Source organism: Argiope bruennichi, chromosome 3 (genome assembly GCF_947563725.1).
Source record: "Argiope bruennichi chromosome 3, qqArgBrue1.1, whole genome shotgun sequence".
Taxonomy (NCBI): Eukaryota; Metazoa; Arthropoda; class Arachnida; order Araneae; family Araneidae; genus Argiope; species Argiope bruennichi.
Window position 1 is genome coordinate 47,406,320 of NC_079153.1, and position 20,289 is coordinate 47,426,608.

General features: G+C 27.7%; 1 protein-coding gene across 1 annotated transcript in view; it reads left to right on the forward strand.

Moving 5' to 3' along the window:
* LOC129962484 (uncharacterized) overlaps positions 1 to 20,289 on the forward strand; it is a 233,248-nt gene that overhangs the window by 118,281 nt on the left and 94,678 nt on the right. Inside the window, exon 3 of the mRNA XM_056076219.1 lies at positions 19,368 to 19,604. The gene's annotated coding sequence lies outside the window, so the exon portion shown is untranslated. The remainder of the gene's footprint in view (positions 1 to 19,367; positions 19,605 to 20,289) is intronic.

The window sequence follows — 20,289 nt, forward strand, 5'->3', positions numbered from 1 at the left end:
TATCTAATTATTTATTAAGACAATGATTTAATTTTTTCATGGCATAATTACTTGTCGGTTAAAGACTTTCAACCAATTTTGATTCAGTAATAATAAAAAAATTGATGCCTTTTATATAAGCAGAAAAGCCGATTAATAAAATGCACTGAAGAAGAAAAAAGTAAAAATTTATAAAAATAAATAGTTTTAAAAAGTTACTTTTATTGGGAAATTGTAATGCAGAAAATTAAATTGTGCAAAAATTTCGAGATCAGAGTCAAATTTATAGGATGTGTGGTGGTGAAAACTATATTATAAAGCAACTATGTCTCGATATATATGAAAAGAAAGAAAAATGTTTATGAAAAAGTATCAAAATTTAAAATTTTTATTTGGATCTCCGTTTTTGAAAAAAATCCTACATTTTATTATAATATAAGGGCATGTTCATTTAAATAAAGCATAATAATAAATTCAAATATAAGCAAATAATTAAGGAAATAATTAAAACTTTATTTTGATTAGAAATATTTTTTTTTTACATTTTCATACTTTTTTTACATGATACATCTATTGAAATATTCTTTATATTTTTTTAGAAGTATTCAATATTATAGATTTAATACAGTTATTTCCTTCAGCATTTTTAAGAGTATATTATAATATTAGTTATAAAACTTGCATCTAAAATTAAAAGAAAATGATTTCAGTAATTGAAAAGGTATTGAATTTTTTTATCCTTCTTGCTGGATAAATTCATATATTTTAGAGTGGCAAAGGAATTGGGCATATAAATTTGAATAGAATTAGAGTATCTTTCTTTAACAAAGATATATTGTGTATCAGAATTTTGAGCAATTAAAACAGCTTTCAATATCCGCAATGTGTATATTTTATAAAACATTCAGTAATATGCTGAATAATGAATATTACATATTACTGAGATTATTGCATATTACATTACTGTATATTGTATACTGTATATTTCATTACTTTATTACTGTATATTGTATATACTGTATATAACGCTTATAAAACATTTGTTTTTTGTCTTGTAATCGAGTATGCTGAGGGAAGATTCAACGTATTTTTACAATGTACATAATTATTTAATTTTATGAAAAAAGATGGAAAAGGGTCTCTAAAAATAATGAGATCGTAAAGCATTATTGGATATGTTCTAATCGAATATGATTTGCAAATATATTTATAATTTATTTTAGTCTTTCAAAGAATGTTTTGGAGTTTTTATTTGTATTATTTCTATTGTTTTAATTTTTTATGGTAATTTTTTTCAGTTCTGTACGCTTTAATGAAACACCTACATTATTGTGCTTTTTCCCCCAAAAAATATACAGCAGTAAAAATGAATAATTTCTAATAGAAAATTATTTACATCAATATTAAGTGCGTTTTCAACTTTTCCTATTTTTATTAATCTCTATATTTTCCTTTAAGATATTTCGTAATTTTTTTTATTATACTGATACAAACACCATTTTTTTTTCTAAATTCAGGATGTTATTGTCAAACTAATATTGAGCAAAACTTTGATTAGAAATATTGATTTACTGATGCTATGTTTTTTTAAATCATAAAATGGAGTAATAAATCAAATCAAATGAAATATCATCTTATCTTATCAAAATTTCAATAAAAAAGTTGAATATAACATTTTACGAATCTGAAACAAGTCAAGTTAAACAAAGGATTTCAAAATACTTTCATATTAAATTATTTATAAAATTCCTTTTTCTTTGTTTATTTATTAATAAAGAATGTATTATTTTCATAAGAAGTTGGGAACTTTTTCTTTTCAAGGAATATATTTGAAGTCAGTATTGCGTAAAGAATGCGGAAAATTACTACAAAAGAAGTATAACTCTTTATTTACAAGCGTTTAAAAACTTGAATAGATTTAAAATGAACCTTTTTAAGTGTATGCATTCAAAATATTAAACTATTTAAAGTCTGGCATGCTTCTAAATTCGAGATTTAGAGACATTTAGGAAATGTTATAAAAATGTATTTCAGATTAGTTCTCGGATAAAATGATCATTTTAAGCGAAAATAATAATAATTTTTTTCTCAAGACTATAAAAAAGGAATAAAAGCTATTTTATGTATTTTTTATTACTAAGATTTTGTTTCATACTCCCGTGGTTTTAGTAGTAATAAACTACTAAAGCGATTAAGTACTAAACGATACTACGAAACTACTACTACTACGATTATGGTCACGGAACAATTTCGAAATTAACTTTAATTGTGAGTGTTCGAATATTTCGACATGAAAAAATAACAGCATGCATTAATTTTTATGAATCTAATTTTTATGATGACGGCTCAGAAATGCAGAACAATAAAAAATCTGCAAGTAGTGTTTTAAGTTTGTTATTAAGTCATTAAAAACAATGCTTGCGGCGGATTTCTTTATCTGCAGTTTTCACTCTCTTGAAAGAAAAGAAACGTGTATAAGTAGAAAATGCTTTCTTGATTCTAATTTTTTTTATACCGCCTTCTTCAGGATTTGATTTTATATTTTTAAAAATGTCTGTTTTCGTGGTTGTTGGTGTTTATTTGAAGTTAATTTGATTTTTCTTATGGTAAGCTTTATTTAATCTTTTTTCTTTATGTGGAAAAGTTGATTGGATTTACAAAGCAGTGGAATCTTTTTAGTCGTCTGAAGTACTTTTTTTGTTTATAATAAGATATGACATGTTTTAAATTAATCTAAGCAAATTCTGTTAAACGTAATTAAGTTTTAAAAATTCTATCATTTTGCCTTTCTTGTACAATCTAAGAGATAATGGGTGTTTTTGAATATAGAATTTGCATTAATATTAGAATATAAGTTTTAAAGTATTGATAAATATTTAGAATACAAAAGAAATACTTGAAAACGAAGTTTATAGAAAATTTCCGTGGGATTTTTTAAAAGTAGATATTTTTTTTGCATTATTAGATATATGATAAGCCAGTGGTTCAATTTCAGATTATATAAGGGACACTGGCTGGTACAAGACTAGTTTTTATGCAAGATCCAATTCTGATTCAATTTAGTATCCGTGAATATTAACTAAAATTCATGTATGTTTGGTTCTGATATTTAAGCGGTATCATCTTAGCTCTCTGATCATAACGCAAAGGATATGAAGTCGGTTCCAACATTTAGGAATGCTGTCCATCAAAATATCAATGTTGAAAAACAGTCTACGTATAATTGCATTCTGCATGAGTTGTTGAATCATTTTCGCCCCATTTTTAATTGCAATGGCTTTTAAATAATGCTGATGTGTATGTAATACATGAACATCATATCCTTCACAAGAGAAAAAAATGTCAAGGAAAAATTGGTTAATTTCTTATGGCATTTGAAATTGCTTTTCTTTTATATTGCTACTTTTTAATTTAATTACAATTTCAAGACTTAATTTAGCTTCTTACAAATACTCCAGTTTTCTTTTTCCTATATGATTTATATTCTGATAATTTAAAGGATATATATTTTCATGAATTTATACTTTAGATATTTTGTCTTACTATTCGATTTAATTGAACTTTAGTCTATCTTTTACTTATTCTTTCTTCGTATTAAAAATTTCTTCTATTTCTGTTTGGGGTTTTAGCCCTTTATCTGAGCGTAGGAATTGAATTTAAACTCCTTTAATACTGAAGGTTTTTCGAAGAATGAAAAAACTGTTTCAATATGCCGGGAACTCTTTACTTTGTATAGTCCAAAGGAATGTGTTGTGTATGTTGTGACTTATGGCACTTTACAAGCCCACTAACAGTTATCTGTTAGAGATTTAATCCGAATGAACGTTTCTTGTTTTTTCAGTAGCGCAAACTGGGGCCAAGAGTACGACTTAGCTACTTCATGCGTCACATTCGCTTGCACAACCTCTTTTTACAGGGGGGCATACTCACACACCTCACAGACAAAACACAAAAGAGCAACCATGTCAAAACCGAGACTCGAACCCGGGACGCCCAGATCACGGAGAAGACACGCTACCCCTATGCCAGGACACCGACAGTCCAAAGGAATGAATTTGTTAACATGATCCTTTGACAAAATCTTATCTGGTTTTGAAAAGCAAAACTTGTCTTGTCATAAATTTTGAAGATTTTTATATCGCTGCTTAAAATAAACCCCGAATCGACATTTTGGAACAGGTTAAATAATACTCATTACTTGCTTAAAAGAGATTCTTATTTACCTATATGTTTACGAAATTAACTTTCTTCCGTCTTTTAAATGTAAACTGTTTCATCGCCTGTCATTACCTGTTCCACCACTGTGATGTTTAGCCTAAAAGTCGAGCCTTTAAATAAAAGCCTTTAATAAAAAGCCTTTAAATAAAAAAAATAATTTTCTTCCAACAGCCTATATTATCAAAATATTTATGAAAATAAATTCAATTTCTTTCTTTTTTACTCCTTATCACGACCCAATTCTCATTTTAATTTACGAATTCAATTTTCAAGGAAACAAAAGTAAAGTTACAAAGCAATTCAAAATTTATAAAATATCAACCGTTTGGAAAATCATTAAGTTACATATTTATGATTCTAAACATTTATTTGTACCATTAACTGCGAGTCAATTTTTATGAACAGAAGGTTATAGACCTATTATGAAATGTTTATTTATAGGAATAAAAAGACATTTATGCACATATATTTAAATAAATGCTTTACATAAGCTAACTTATTTCAAGTAGAATAAAACATACCACATAAAGGCTTCAAGTTCTCCAACGAACTAGAAAGAGATTTTCGCGAGAAAGTGCAGGTGGTCAAAATTCTTTACCACGCAACATTGATTCATCTTTTGTATAATGCATAACATCTTGAATGTCATATTAAACACAACCATGGAAAAACGCATGTCATTTTCTTGGATTTCTGCTGTAACTTGGACTATTTTTTTTATTGCTTGTTTTGTCTATTTCATGTTTTTGTTTGTTTGAAAAAATCTTTTGATATAGAAAAGAATTATAAAAGCCCGCAAACAATAAGGCAGACTATTATTTTCTGAATCTAGATTAAATTTAATTAATATGCTGTACAAATATATTTGATGTATTAAAAGGAAAATAGTTTTTCTTTCTTAGAATTCAAGAACGCTTTTCCTAAGAGAATTCTTAAGCAAATCAAATAATAGGGATTTGCATCAACATTGGAAAAACTATTACAGGATTTTTATATGCAAACATTGAATAGTATTTATAATTAATTATGATAGTATACATATTGATTTTCTAAACATGATGATGATTGTCGAAAAGAAAGAAAAATTTCTTATAATTTAAAATATAAATTGATTTAAGAAATTAAAATCGATACGTTGTAATAGAGTCTATGTTGTTAAAATATACTAGTTAGTAATATATTAGTTATATTTGTTAACAACACTTTTAAATTCAAAAATACTGAAAAGCATTGATTCTTGGTAAAATAAGAGTAAATTTTAATTTTTTTACTTTATTTTTTTCGTAAGCTGTTACTCTTTCCATTGGAAACTCTGCTATATATATATATATATATATATATATATATATATATATATATATATATATAGTTACTATTGAGTACTTGAGAGAAATTTTCACCATTGTTTCTCAAGATTTTTTGATTTATTTCTCAATTTGAAATTTTGATATAAAGTAATATCCTTTGAAATAACCCAAACGTGTCCCGGGGAATTTGTTTTAAAAAATATATATCAACTATGTTATGTCTTCAACATATGTTTCTAATGTCTGAACATTTCACCTTACATTTTTTATCAATTATGAAGAGGAAAATGTGATCAATAGCCATAATTACACGATGGGCCTGATTCAAATGAATATTAGGGCAACATATCTTTATGTTACTATACCTATATCGAAAATGTAATGCATAAGCATTGTGCATAATTTCCTGTCTTAACGATCAGTTTACTGCATATTTTGGCAAAGATAAAGCGTTCTCTTCTCATAGATGATGTCTAGGTTTACATTTCATGATGAATAGATATTTGAAATCATCGCTTTAAATCACTATTGGTTAGTTTGAATGATGCCATCTTAATATCAATCTCTCCGATGTTGATCCATTCGTTATGCTAATAAAAGTAGTTCAGTTGCAGATAAATTTTCAGGAAGATATGCAAGAGTAATATTCGAAACATTTATTATCATTCCGCATGTAAGAGTTTTGTTCTTTCTTGATTTATCGCACAGGAAGTATAGAAAGAAAGAAAAAAATATTATGGCCAAAAAATTTTATCACGGGAATTTGAATTATATATCGCCATCTTTATAATATAATATATGCCTTCTAAAGCTGCTTTTTTTAAATGCAGTGTTCCAGGTTGAATAATTTGAAATTATAACTGAATAACAAAATTGCAAATTCAGTCGAATTTTGAAAGAAATATTTTTACGAATAAACCATCTGTCTGCATACTTCATCTGTGCCTATTTAGAGCTTGAACGTAGAAAGAATGAGAATATACGCAAAATTCTTATCTCCTGGTCTTATTAGCACAGCATGCCTAAGAACAATGTTATAATATCTTCACAATATGGGACAACATCGTGATGATATCTTACAATATCATGTGCTAATACGAGGATTAAAGATATTTCAAATTTTGAACAAAATCTAGGAAAAATATGTCTGTCTTTTGGCATGCCTATTCAAAAGTATTAGCATACGGTTACTCAAAACTGCGATAGTCAAAATAAAAAAAATGGTATTTTTTACAAAATTGTAAAATTATTCGACATTTTTGATTAAATTAGCAGGAGGATAGGGAGACTCAATTGCAAACTCAATTCTCGTCACTGCAGGTCATATTGACAAGCACACGGTAAAGTCGAGGCGGGCGATATTTCGTATGATGGCTCCTAAACATGCGTAGCAATCTGCTTGAGGTGAAGTTCTTTCGCTATTTTTAACGTGTTTATTCTTACAAACTTCACGTTCAACAATATTTAATTAAATTTTTCCCAAGCGTTAAATGTCTCTTAGTTCGAGCACCATTGTACTCATTCGAATAATGTCTGATAGAAAAACTTTATACAAATCTGTGTTTACCGCCATAGAGCATCCTGCTTTAAAAATGAAAGTTGGCAAAAACATAAGATATTTTCCGAAAATTACTATTTAATTTCTGAATTGAAAAAAAGAAACAAATGCACTCTCTTCTTATTGATAAATTGTACATTTTTATCATGTGAGAACATGATGTTGTTTTGGTTTGAGGTTTTGGAAGCCTCAAAATGCACGGCAGAAAAGAGGCGATTTAACTCTTTTCAGGCATCAACTTTTCGCTTTTAGGGTCATTAGAAAATCCTAAAGAAGGCTGTCATATTTGGCGACTTACCACCGAAAAAAGTTACACGGCGCAAATGTCCACCATGTACCAGGTATCCATTTCTGGCCAATAAAAGGCAGGGTCGAAAGAAGACATCGCCCGAAAAAGCACAGAGAAGAAAATAGGAATGAATGCAAAGCAACGAGGGGAGGTATCGAAAGTTATATATTAATTTTTAGTGTTCTTAGCTGGCAGAGAAAAGTTTTGGAACTCGAACGAGAGATGGAAAAGATCCCTCGATTTTTTAAAAGTTGATGATTTGCACAATACAACAGTCACGTGATCATTTTAAACCAGTATAAACTACATTTTCGCAAAAAAAAAAAAAAAAAAAAAAAAAAATATCTGGCCAAGAGAAAAAGCTTTGGAGCTCGAACGATTTTGAGATGAAAAATAACCTTCGTTTTTCTGAACATTGACGTGTGCGTAACCTGATAGTCCCGATACTATTTCAAACCGGTTTAATCTAGTTTTTCACTTAAAAAATTCGGGGCCCGAGAAAAAAAAAAATGCAGAATTCGATTGATTTTGAGGTGACAAAAACCATCGCTTTTCTAAATGTTGGGGATTGCGAAATATGAGTCATGTGAAAACTTGATGCTATTTTTCTGCCAGATTAGTGGCATTCCCATCATTCAATTCTATTTCATTCCAAATGCAGAATGACGAGACGGAATAGGCACTTTTGTTTACTCAATATCTTAAAAAAGTATGGGATTATGCTTTGAATAATATCAGTTTAATTGCTAAGAATGTTAATAAATATTTTAATATTAATTTTTTACAAAATTTGTAGCAATGCTTTCAATTTTCATAATTAATAGCGTGTCAATTTTATTGCTACATCAAATGGTTATTTATGTATCTTTATTGTTATTGTTATAAGAATAATTTTCGTTGGGCATTATAGTAGAACTTCAAAGTAGAGCCTTTATATCCTTTTTCACTTCGTAATATTCACATCCTATAAAATGTACACAGAGCAATTTAATGATTATCTTTAAGTTTAGATTCTCTCCAAGGGATTAGTTTATATGCGGAAAGGTTAAAAAAATATTTTAAAGTTAAACATTTATGTTTTGCAATAAATGCTAAAACCTAAAGATATTTTTTCGTTTAAAAGTGCAGAGAGTGTAGCTAATAGAAAATTAAATGCATAATGAAATCGAAGAAATTCATTTCACAATAAAAAACAACAGAGGAAGTCTTCGAAAATAAAAAGAAGTCTTCAAAAGGGTTCAGAAAAGCGTATATTCGTTTTTCAAAAATGATCACGTAAATTATGTTAAGACTATAGCATCACACTTTCGAAATTAGTTGTACACTTATTTGTGTTTAAGCAATAATTTCTATTTTTTTTTAAATCATTGTTTTGATTTAAATATAAAAAAAAACATGTAATGAATGAAAGTGGATGTCATTTAAATAAAATAAAACATATTCGTTTTTATAACGATTAATTCCTCAGAAATTAAAGGAATTAAATTATGAATTCAAGTTGACAGCACAAGAATGAAATAGCCGTTAAAACTTACTCCAAAAGTTGGATATTTATATTCGTTTATTATTATTTCTTAATTTTCTTGTTATTTTTATCATTGTTATTCTATTTTCACTTATAAATCACAATTGCTTACCTTCTATACGTTTTAATTATACTCAGCATAATTTCTACTGCTTCGTAACAAATAAAAATATAAAATTCTTTTTTTTTAATATAAGTAAAATTATTAAATTAAATATTAATATCATTGCTTTTATACGAGAGAAACTATGTGATATACAAAACAATTTTTAAACAGAAATTATCATTTTTTTTAAACTTACATTTTTGTTGTCGTTAATTCCCACCATGTCTTACTTATGATATTTCTTCTTCTTTCATAACAGTTCACTATTTTTCACTTTCTTTTAAAAAAATTAGAAGATAAATTAACAGAAATATACATATATATTCTTTATACTGTATACCATCACATCACTTAATCCTTTTCTCAGCACCTGTATTACCAATTTAAATTATTTGCAAATAAACCTCAAAGAAAGGCTAAAAATCTACGCAATTTAACAACTTCTTCCTGTACCAGCTAATCTTAACCGAGAAAGGAGAGCCGCAACTCTTTAATGACCGATCTCCAGAGAACGATGTCCGAATTCTTGCCTTAAAAGGCCCGGCGACAAAGGAAAACCTCTTCTACTAATGGAGATTCGTGATCCTGAATTAAGGACGAACCGATTGGCCGCATTCATTTGGAAGATCCATGGATTTAGTTTAAGACGTCCTCTTTAATTTTGTTCTTTATCGCATTTTCTTGAGAGGTAGGGTTCACTTAAGCGAATTTCGACCTGCCTTGGAGGAAACATCAATCGAAAAGAGTTAAGTTGCAAGATATCGAATTTATTCCCCCAGTTTTCAGCTGGGACGGGAGAAAGATCTTTATTCAAATAGGAGACGTTAATCTTAGATTTCAAATGTGATTCCCTTTTCTTAACGAAGCGAACTTGGATTTATGTCTTTTAAGACATCTTATTTTAATGGTGGTTGTATTAGATTTCTGACAAATAAGTTCTGAGATTACTCGGTATTTACAGGCATGCATAACATAAATAAAATGTAATTGTTTGTTTAAGCGAATTTACGTTTTAAACAAAATATTATTTCAATTGGATCTAATAAATTCAATTTCTTAGTAATGCTAATAAGCTAAATTCTTTTTCTAGGTTATATATTTTATGAATGCTGTAAACCTCTTTTCTTCGACCGTGTAATATAAAAATGTATCAACTTGTATTTCATGATTGTAAGTGAAAAATATATCGTGTAAGTAATTGCCAAAAAAAATGTCAACTACATTATGATATTTTATGTATATATTTCCCCTTTAGATGATAATGTGATATTTACTATTTTTAACTACATAATTTTTTAAAGTAATCATGATATAGGAAAAAAATATATTGCGATAAATAAAGTTTTGAAATAAAAAAAAAATGTATTAAAATTATATGTGATCGTATATGTTATCTATCTAATAAACTTGATTTCTCATATATGTAGAAATTCTTTTTAGAACTTATAGTAAATTTTGACCTATTTAAATGGAAATAAATTTAATAATTATTGCAAATTTAAAATATCGTATCATTAGCAATGATCAATGGCATAGAGAATAAAGTAAACTGTTGTTTACTTTCGTAATAATTTAATGTCTTTTGGAAGAGTACGAAATAAAGTTATTTTCACAGCTCATTACATTTTATGGATCTCATTTGCCTAAATAAAAAATTGTATGCATTAAATTGATATCTAAAATGTTATGAGTTAAACTTTTTGTATTATTGAATTACTTCCGTGCTTTTCATGTGAAAATCAATATTTATATGAACTAAAAAAATATTATAATTTAATACCTTGCTAATTTTAAAGTTCTTTTAAATATTTTCAAATCATTTAACTCGTTTTTTATATAAAATATTTCTTGAAATTAACTTCAATTTGAAAGAATATATTATTAATTAACGCATATAGATCCCATGTGTCAATTAAAAAAAATGAAATGTAAATATAAAATAATTTAATTGTATTTCAGATCTGTATTTATACTTTTTGCAAAAATGAAATAAAAAATGCAACAATGTTATTCATTGCTTAATATTCTCAGTTCCAACAACACCTACCAGTATATTTTGTTTGAAGTTACACATCATTATATTTTTTCAAGATTTTCTACTACTTTATAGAATTTATTTGAAATAACCACAATATCGTCTGTAAATGTAGTTATATTTTCTGTTTACATTTTTATGCGTGAAAAAAAGGCATTATTTTACGGAAAGGAATATTCTGCGTTTCAAAAATGCAGAAGATAATGCAACTTTTCTCCATACAGTATATGAATATTTTCTGAAGTTTTCATTTTATTTATTGCTAAATAAACTGTGTTATATTCTAGTGCTCTAAATGTTTACTTATATGGATTTTTAAATGCATTTCAATCTAATCTCACGAGTAATTTAAAATACCCAATGACATTATGCTTTTCAAAGCTGCAAAAAAGAAAACATTATATAATAAAGTGATGTATACTCATAAATCTTTTCATGTATGTAAAGCGGATAAGTTGTCATTTTTTATTAAACATGTATCGTTATTCCTAGATGATTGTGAGATAATATATAACACATTTTTAAGTTATATCCTCTTTTCTTTATCATGTAAATGCAGGTTATTTTAAGCTTTTTACTGCATATTTGTTTGTCCTTTGAGCGCTTGGAAACAGTAATTTGCATAAAAACTGAATTTTTATTTTTAAATTTTACATAAAACCGACATAAAACCATATTTTTAAAAGTATGAAAAAAAAAACAAAAAAAAACAAGAACATATGAAATTGAAATCTGCTATTGCAAATATCATGTTATGAGAGAACATTATTTTTTTTAAGTCATGCGATATCAATCTGGCAGAAAAACAACACGTTAGAGCTAAAATTGATCTCAGAATTCGATGTGCATATTTCATTCTGTACTGCTCACATTTGAATGCAGTTCTTAACACAAATAAACAGATTTATACACGGATATTCGTAAAAATATTTTGTTTTTTATCATCAAAATGAATTTTCCTATAGACGAAAAAGTGTCATTTTCTTATAGTAAATTGACTATGCTTAGTTTATTGAGGCAGACTACAGTGCCCTTAGTGACTAAATAAGTAAGATACAAAAACTCAGAAAATAAAGGAGATCGACCGAAAGGATTATTAACAAAAATGTATGCTAGAATATAATAAAAACACAGAAAACTTTCCATGAAGTTATTTTTTTAAAATTGGTGGAGATATTTTCGATTAAAATAATAAACTTTCCATGGGTTCGTCTAAAATTTTAAAACGTGTTCTTCGATCTTATCATACAGTTTTTCCGAAATGAAATTTACAGAACTCAATAAAGTAAGAAAATATATATAAAACATGAGATACACTTAGAGGAAGTTATATTTCTCTAATCAAATTATAAATTATAATTATTCTCATGTGATTACAGAATAACAATCAAAATTGTTCTTTCTCTAAAAAATTAAAGATAAATATAAATCACTTACGAACCTATTTATAAGTTCAATATAAAAAAACGAATCGAAGTTCCCGTGGCTTGTTTTCTATGGCCGTTTATCATTCTCATATGCCCTAGATTTATCACGTCCCAATTTTCTTTTCTTCCTCCCCCCACCCCCTTTTTTTCGAATTGAAAAATATACGCTTTTGTATTTCTACTTTTGTCCCCGTAACATGATACGCAGAATAAAGATTGGAAATGATATATAAAGAACGGTCCGCTGCTTGAGTAATGGTTGTGAAATATCACGTGTGATTTATTAGGCTCGAATCACATTACAATTGAAAGAAATGAACCGTTCAAAAGCGTCGCAATCGAGAAATAATAACACCAGAATTCCATTTCGAAAACAACCCGACATCCGAAGGTATTTTATTAAAACTATCGCTCATTCCTGCTTAACTGGAAACTGAAGCTTTATGAAGGCAGGATATTTTAGATAAGGAAATGAATTATTGCACTTCATCTGCACTTGGGTAATTAAAATGTTTCTGATCTTCTGTCTTTTGGGTAATCTGAACTGCTAATCCGACTTTAATTAAGATTACTTAGTTTTGAGCGATAATTTTTGAAATGGCATTAAATGGGAAAGATAAATTTTATTCATTCTGAGTTTTCATTTTGATCTCTTACAGATGATGTCGTGGGATTTCCTATTAATTTTCCGCTAGCTTTGAAGCATATGATTTTTCAAAAATGAAAAATAAAAAAAATGGATACTTTTGATTAAAAAGGAATTATTCTAAGAATTATAAAACAAATGAAGAGAAATAGGAAATAATCATTTAATTCATTCAATTAGTTGCTGCTTAAAATGAATATCAAAATTATTATAAACTTTTATTTTCTATTTTTTTATTTTATTTTTTTTTATTTTTGAAAGTTATATATGATTCACGGAGTAAATGAAATTATGTGAATTTTTCTGGAATTGTGTCCACTTAAGATAATTTTATCTTTTGATGGGCACTACATTAAAAAAAAAAAAAAATCACCTCAAAAAGCACTTATTGAAGTTGTAGACACTAACAGTAAATTATTTCACAGATGGAAAATTTTTCTTGTCTTTAGTTTTTCACTACAGCGGTTGGGAAAAATATGCAGTGAGAGGATGAGAAATGGCCCCTTACCTGGTACCCCCCCCCCTTCTGAACTTCCGCGTCACACCAGCGAGAAAACATATGGTCCCGACAGATTTAATGAGCACCAGACTCGCTTACTTGGCAGTTCTTAGGTGGAAGAGAGTCTTTTAACTGCAACCCTCTTGTCCCGAAGCTGAGATCTTGACATCAGGCTACCACAGCCACCAAAGAGCTAGATAGATGAAATTTATCATATTAGAGCTACAGCTGTGCATTTTTTCCACCGGATCCATCAAAGATGTGATGATCTATCTGTCTCTTCATTCATATCTCTATAAACTCGATAATTAATGTGAGGGTTTATATGACCCTCGCATTAATTACCTGCTTAGACTTATGACCAACATTTTATATTTGAATTATAATTTGGTCTCAACCAGCAGAAGAAGAAAAAAGTATCAACATCGCTGAATTCGAATTTCGAATATACTTTGTTGAAACAGTCTTTCGAAATTCTTTATATGAGGGCGCTCGATATAAGAAAGACAGTCGAATCTCCACGGCCGAATGGTCATGGCACTGGTCTCATAATCAAGAGATCGTAAGTTCGAATCCCGCTAGAGACAATGCGATTCATAGTATATGAAAATATTTAATTCCTTGATTTTATGTTTTCCTTTATTTCATGTTCCAGAAGATTCTGGACCTTTCTTTAGTTCACCAGACAAGTGTTCTGGACTTTTCTTACTGTCTCCAGAAAAGTATTCTGGGACTTTCCCTGCTAGTATAAAAGAAGATTTGTCAGTCAATGTGTTCTCAGTTCAGAGTTGAGTTAATAAATTGGTTCAGCTCTACTTCTTGCATGTGTCATTACGTTTCACACTAAAGTGTCTATGTGACAATATTTCTCATGACATTTGATTGGTTTGTGTAAAATTTATTTCAATTCAATGAATTATAGCAGTTCCACCATATATAATAATTTACCCATTTAAATGAAAAAAAAAATAATGAAAAATTTACATTTATCTATATAAGCAGATATTTTACGGAAGCAAAATACATTTCATGTAAAAATTACAATAATATATTTTTCTCAGCATCTAAACACGGAGCATCTTTGCAATTTAAATTAGTATGTACTACAATTTCTTGAAATGCTACCTCGCTGCTTTTTATAATGAAATGGGCGTGCAGTAAATTAATTGATACCGACGGTATTTTCTAATTTCAATACATATGAATGTGGAATATAATAATATTTTTAATTTGGAAATAAATCTGTGTTATTTCACGAGAATCATATGAAAATAACTAAGAGAGGAATTTAAGAACAAGATAATTACATTCTTATTATTTATTCATATAAATATAATTTCAATTTGTTTTAAATCTATGCTCATGAGGAATATGCATGTAATAAACTAACCATTTATTATTATTTGGTTGGTGAAGATATATATCCGTCTCAAATAGTAATTATTTCAGTAAATTTAACTTTCAATTTAAATTATTCTCAAATAGTAATTGTTTCAGTAAATTTAACTTTCAATTTAAATTATTCTCAAATATCAGATATTATTTATTCTAAGAAAATATTTATCAGAATTTGACAAAAACTTCTAAAACTTAGTACATTTTAAGTGAGAAAGAATAATATTAGCAGAACACGGCTATTAATTAGAAAATTGCATTTTGTATTTCTGAATTTTTACCATTTCTATAAAGCCATTTTACCATTTCTTCTATTCTTTTACCATTTCTATATTTCTTAATATATACCATTTCTATATATATTTCTATCTTAATTAATCAAATTACTCGTATGAGTTCAATATTGAATAATTTAAAAAGTGTATTTAGTTATGTTTATTTCATCTCAACGTTTCGATACAATTGTTTGAAAGTGGCTTATATAATATATGATTTGCTCATAATTATTTCTTTATAGGGATGGAATTAAATAAAATCTTACATTCAAATTTGTAGAAAATATAAATATATGAAATATGTGAGAATTGCAAATTTTGTTAACACTGTATAAAAGGGATATGCATATAAGGAATTCTACTTATGATGTGTTTAATATATGAAAATTATTTAGATATGCATCTGTTTTATTACTAGGAAATAATCTTTCAGATTTCCTTTGAATTTACAAATTAACTTAAGTAGTCAGTCCTGAATCGTCCTATAATAAATGTTCTGATTATGCTATTTGATTTGGTTTTAAATATGGCTGTTCTTTTTTGTGTATTTATTTGGTGGTAAAGTCTACGAATATTATTGAGTAAACTCCATAAAAATATAAGCTCTATCTATATTTTATTTATATATTTTATCCATGATGTTAATAAAATTTAAATATAATGGGACATGCATGTAATATAATAAAAAAAATTTGATGTAGATATATAATATTTACTTCATTTATTAAACCTTAAGTAAAAAAAATGTCATTAATTACTTGTATTAAATTGAGCGTGATTTACTGTATGAATAAATCACATGATATTTGAGCTTAATTTACTGTGATTTATTTGCTGGAAACTAAAACACGAGATGACGTGCCAAAAAACATCTAAACTGTGAATTTTTCCTAACTTTCAGTGTGATTAAAGATACGATATTTCATATTCATATTAGGGTAACATTAAAATCAGAATATACAAGGCATTCTTTTAATGGGCTAACAAATGAGACAGTTATTAGTAGATACAATAGGAGCAAACACTGCAATTGAACATGTTGTGACAAACCACATTAAAAGCATGAAAATCCTGGGAAACGAATGCAGGTTCTGTACCCAGAAGGCAGTACTAATACACATAATATATAAACTTGGAAGATAAATAGTCCGCTTGCTGGTGTAGTGAGGAAATCTCAACGAAGATTGAGTATCAGCGTGTGAGCATGAATCCTTGATGATCATTATTTGGGACTGTACTTGGTGTACCAATGCATGGTGTAACGTTCCTTGTTTTTCTTTAGCCCGTCTTCCTGAAATTTTTTCTAAGTACGCCGATCGCAATGCAGCGAGGCATGTTGTTTATGCATGATGGTGCATCTGCATATTTTACCTGTAAATTAATAATTACGTCTATGTTGCATACTCAAGGAAGTGAGATTTGATGTGCGGGAACTATTTCTTGGTCTTCAAATCAATAGAAATTAAATTGTAGGATTTTTTCCTCTGTGGTTATGAATAATCCCTTGCTTATGTGACAACTTTGAGTATAATGGAAAATCGTATAGCATGGGCCGCTGTAGCAGTGGTTGCCATGAAAACTATACCTGGTATCTTTGAAATTATTTGGAAATCGTTTTTAAAACTTTATAGATTACATAAGAATAATTTCTATCAAATCTTTTAATAATTTTCAAATAAATCATTTTGTAGTTATCTTTGCATTTTTTATCTTTCCAACGTGATGTGACTTTTTCCTCGATTTTCGCCCTCGCATTTTGGTTTAAAATTTTTGTTCTTCTTAATTCCTGCTAAAAACCTTCTGAGTTTGTCCATTAACAGAGCATACTGGAGTAAATCCCTACTGAATTGCCATTTGCCTATATAAGGATTTGGTTAAATATTGAAATAATCATTTTTTTGGCTGGAAATTTTGAAGACCGGCCGAACACTACCGATTGTTCAACCTTTAAGAGCATTTATAAAGGATAAAGAGCTAAGGTTTCCCCCTTTGATTTGATCTGGAAGTTACCCAGAGTTGTTAACTTTATAATGTATTCTTCATTCTCTTCTCGCCTCCCCGACGAAAGTTAAGAGGTATTTCTATGACTTTGTGTACCACATATGTATTGATATCAATCTGTTTCCCTTAAATTAAATTAAATTATCTCTCCGAAACAAACTTTATTTGAAATTTTGTATTTCAGTATTTAGAAAATGATGCGACACAGATTTTTAAATAATTATATGCCGCGTAAAATTACATGTTTCATAGAATTATGAAGACATTGATGTTCTAAAAATTCAAAGCTCAAAGCTAATAATTAAGGCATATAATGATTTTTCATTTAAGTTATTGCCATGCTGTTGTAATTGAAAGATAATAAATTACTACAATTTTAAAAATAAACTGATAAATATAAATAAAATTCATATAAAAATAAATAAAATTATAATAAAAATAAATATAAATAAAATTATAATTCATGTAGAAAATAACAATAGGTCCCAGTAGTGATACCTTTTTTTAATCCTTATTGCTTTAGAAATATTTAAAAGTAAATTTGTTATAGGTAAATATTATAGGTCAAAATAATTTTTCGATTTTTGAAGTCTCAAAGTAATCTTCATTACACGATTTTGATTAATTCTGTTTGTTTCTTTTTTTAATGAAAAACCTTTATAACTAAATTATCTCTCATTTACATATGTACAAAAGTTGCTTTCTGCTCGTTTTATCGAATGAGAAAAATTATTTTCATATTTTCAGCACTTAATTATCAAATGTATCCTTCGATTTTAATTTAATTTTGATCCAAATGAAAATTTCTGTATAGTAGGTAACGTGAAAAAATTTTGTAACATAATTTTGTATATTTAAAAGTATAATAAAGTATAATTCTAAAATATTTTTTCATATAAAGTCATGATATAGGCTAGTTTTATAGATCAAAAATACTTTACAATTCTTGTGTCCAATTCTTTTTAACTCTTAAAAAGGCAATTTTTTTTTTTCTAGCCATGGTGTGTTAAAATATTTTTAGGATTAAGATTAGCTTAAGAAAAGTGATTCATTTAACTTATTTGATAAATTTAATTTGATTAATTAATTAATTTGGTTAATTAATAACTAAGCAACAAATCTAAAGACGACATTTTGTCTGAGATAAGGCACTGAAACATGTAAGTTTATGTCTTATTGAAAAATGCGTCAGAACTTATGCCAATTTGTATAATTTCATTCAAAGATTCATAAATTTGGTGGTAATCATACTTCCTATGACCCTTGAAAGGATTAAGGTACATGCAGTTAATAAATTATATTTCTTTCACGTTCTTTAATATGAAACGTTTCAAATAAATAAGTAATCTTTTGCCGATTAAATTTCGAGTGGTTTTTTTATATTGAGAATAAGAAATATGTTTTCGTTTTCAGCATTTGATTATCACCTACGCAGCCGATTTTAATTTAATTTTGTTTCGAATCAAAAGCTCCATGTAGGGAATTCAAAGGTAATATATAAAAGAATTCGAAATATTTAAAGAAAGGAATCACGAAATGTATTTCTACAAACCAATAGAAAATTTACAATGGGGCTATTTATTATTAAACTTACGTGTTTTGTACTATATAAAAATTTTTTTATACTGTCAAAACATTGTTGAGAAAGTTATCAATGTAAAAGCAATGATTGCTACAAATAAGCTATAATAAGGAAATTCATTTCAATATCTTTTTTCTATTATGACTTTGGAATAAACACATTACAGGAATAATAAACATAATAAGAGTACACAAAATACAATAAACAAAATGAGATGCTAAATTATATTTCCTATATATATGGGTTTGATAGCAAAACATAAAGAACATAAATTTATTGCTACGTTAGAAGCAGTCCTTATAATTTGTCGTTGAACACATGTGATTATTAATTATTTGTTTATTAAGTTTCATATAATTTGTTTATTTGTCTTAACCAATTTCATAATTTAAAGGAATTCATATACTTTATAAATCAGCATTATTCATTATATACTTGAATTAGCATTCTTTCTTAATTTTTTGAATATACAAATTTTTTTCATTTTTCAAACGTTAATACCAGAACCTTGCTTAATTAATGCAGATCTCTGGCAACATCAGATTGAGAGAGAGAGTCTCTCATTCAAATTCGTCTGCATCCAAAAGGTTTGGTGTTCCATGAAAGGATATTCAAGAACTGGAATGAAGAGGGAATGCAGCAGCACCTTTGCTTCACGCTTCGTGGAACTTCTGGAAAGAAATTAGAACAGACCATCTGGACGGTTACCTGAAATAAACGCGCACGCTTGAGATTATGCGAGGAAGTGCGTGAATTTTAAAGGCAAGTAGTTTGCATTTTGAGCATCTTTAGAAAGAGAAGGGCATTGTGTACGTGAAAAATTAGAAGCGCGTGATGTTCTCTAATTTGGGTATAGCCACACTGTAGATGCCTGATTGATATATTTCGCGGTTTTCTTTCATTAGTGATAATTAAACAGAAATTTGAAAATAGTTTATGTTAATCTGAAAAAAGTTGTGAGTATAAATTAGGCTTAAAAATTAACGCTAATAGTTTCATATTTATTATTGTTAAAATGTAAATTTTAGCAATTTGTAAACTTCATTTTATTAAATATATTCCCATTCTTTGCAGAACTATTATGCATTTTGCACGCACAAAAGCTATAAAGATTTACGACTTAGATAAAAATATTAGCGCAGCATTAATTGTTGAAGCTATTAAGGAGCGCCAAGTAGAGGAAACTCAAACCATTAAGATTTTTAAATAATAACTAGATGATATTCATCAAGTAATAATGTTGATTGCGGTTATTGTTTATTTTGTTTGTTTTTATAACAAGGGAAAAGTTTTGCAATTATATAATAATGAGAGAGGAAGTTCTTAGCTTGCCTAATGCACTTAAACCAACATTTTCTTAAATGGTAATTCAGCGCTATTTCATAAAAATGCAAAGTCATGGGTTCTTCATTATAATTAGAAATGGAAGTTGCCCCAACTTATAGTG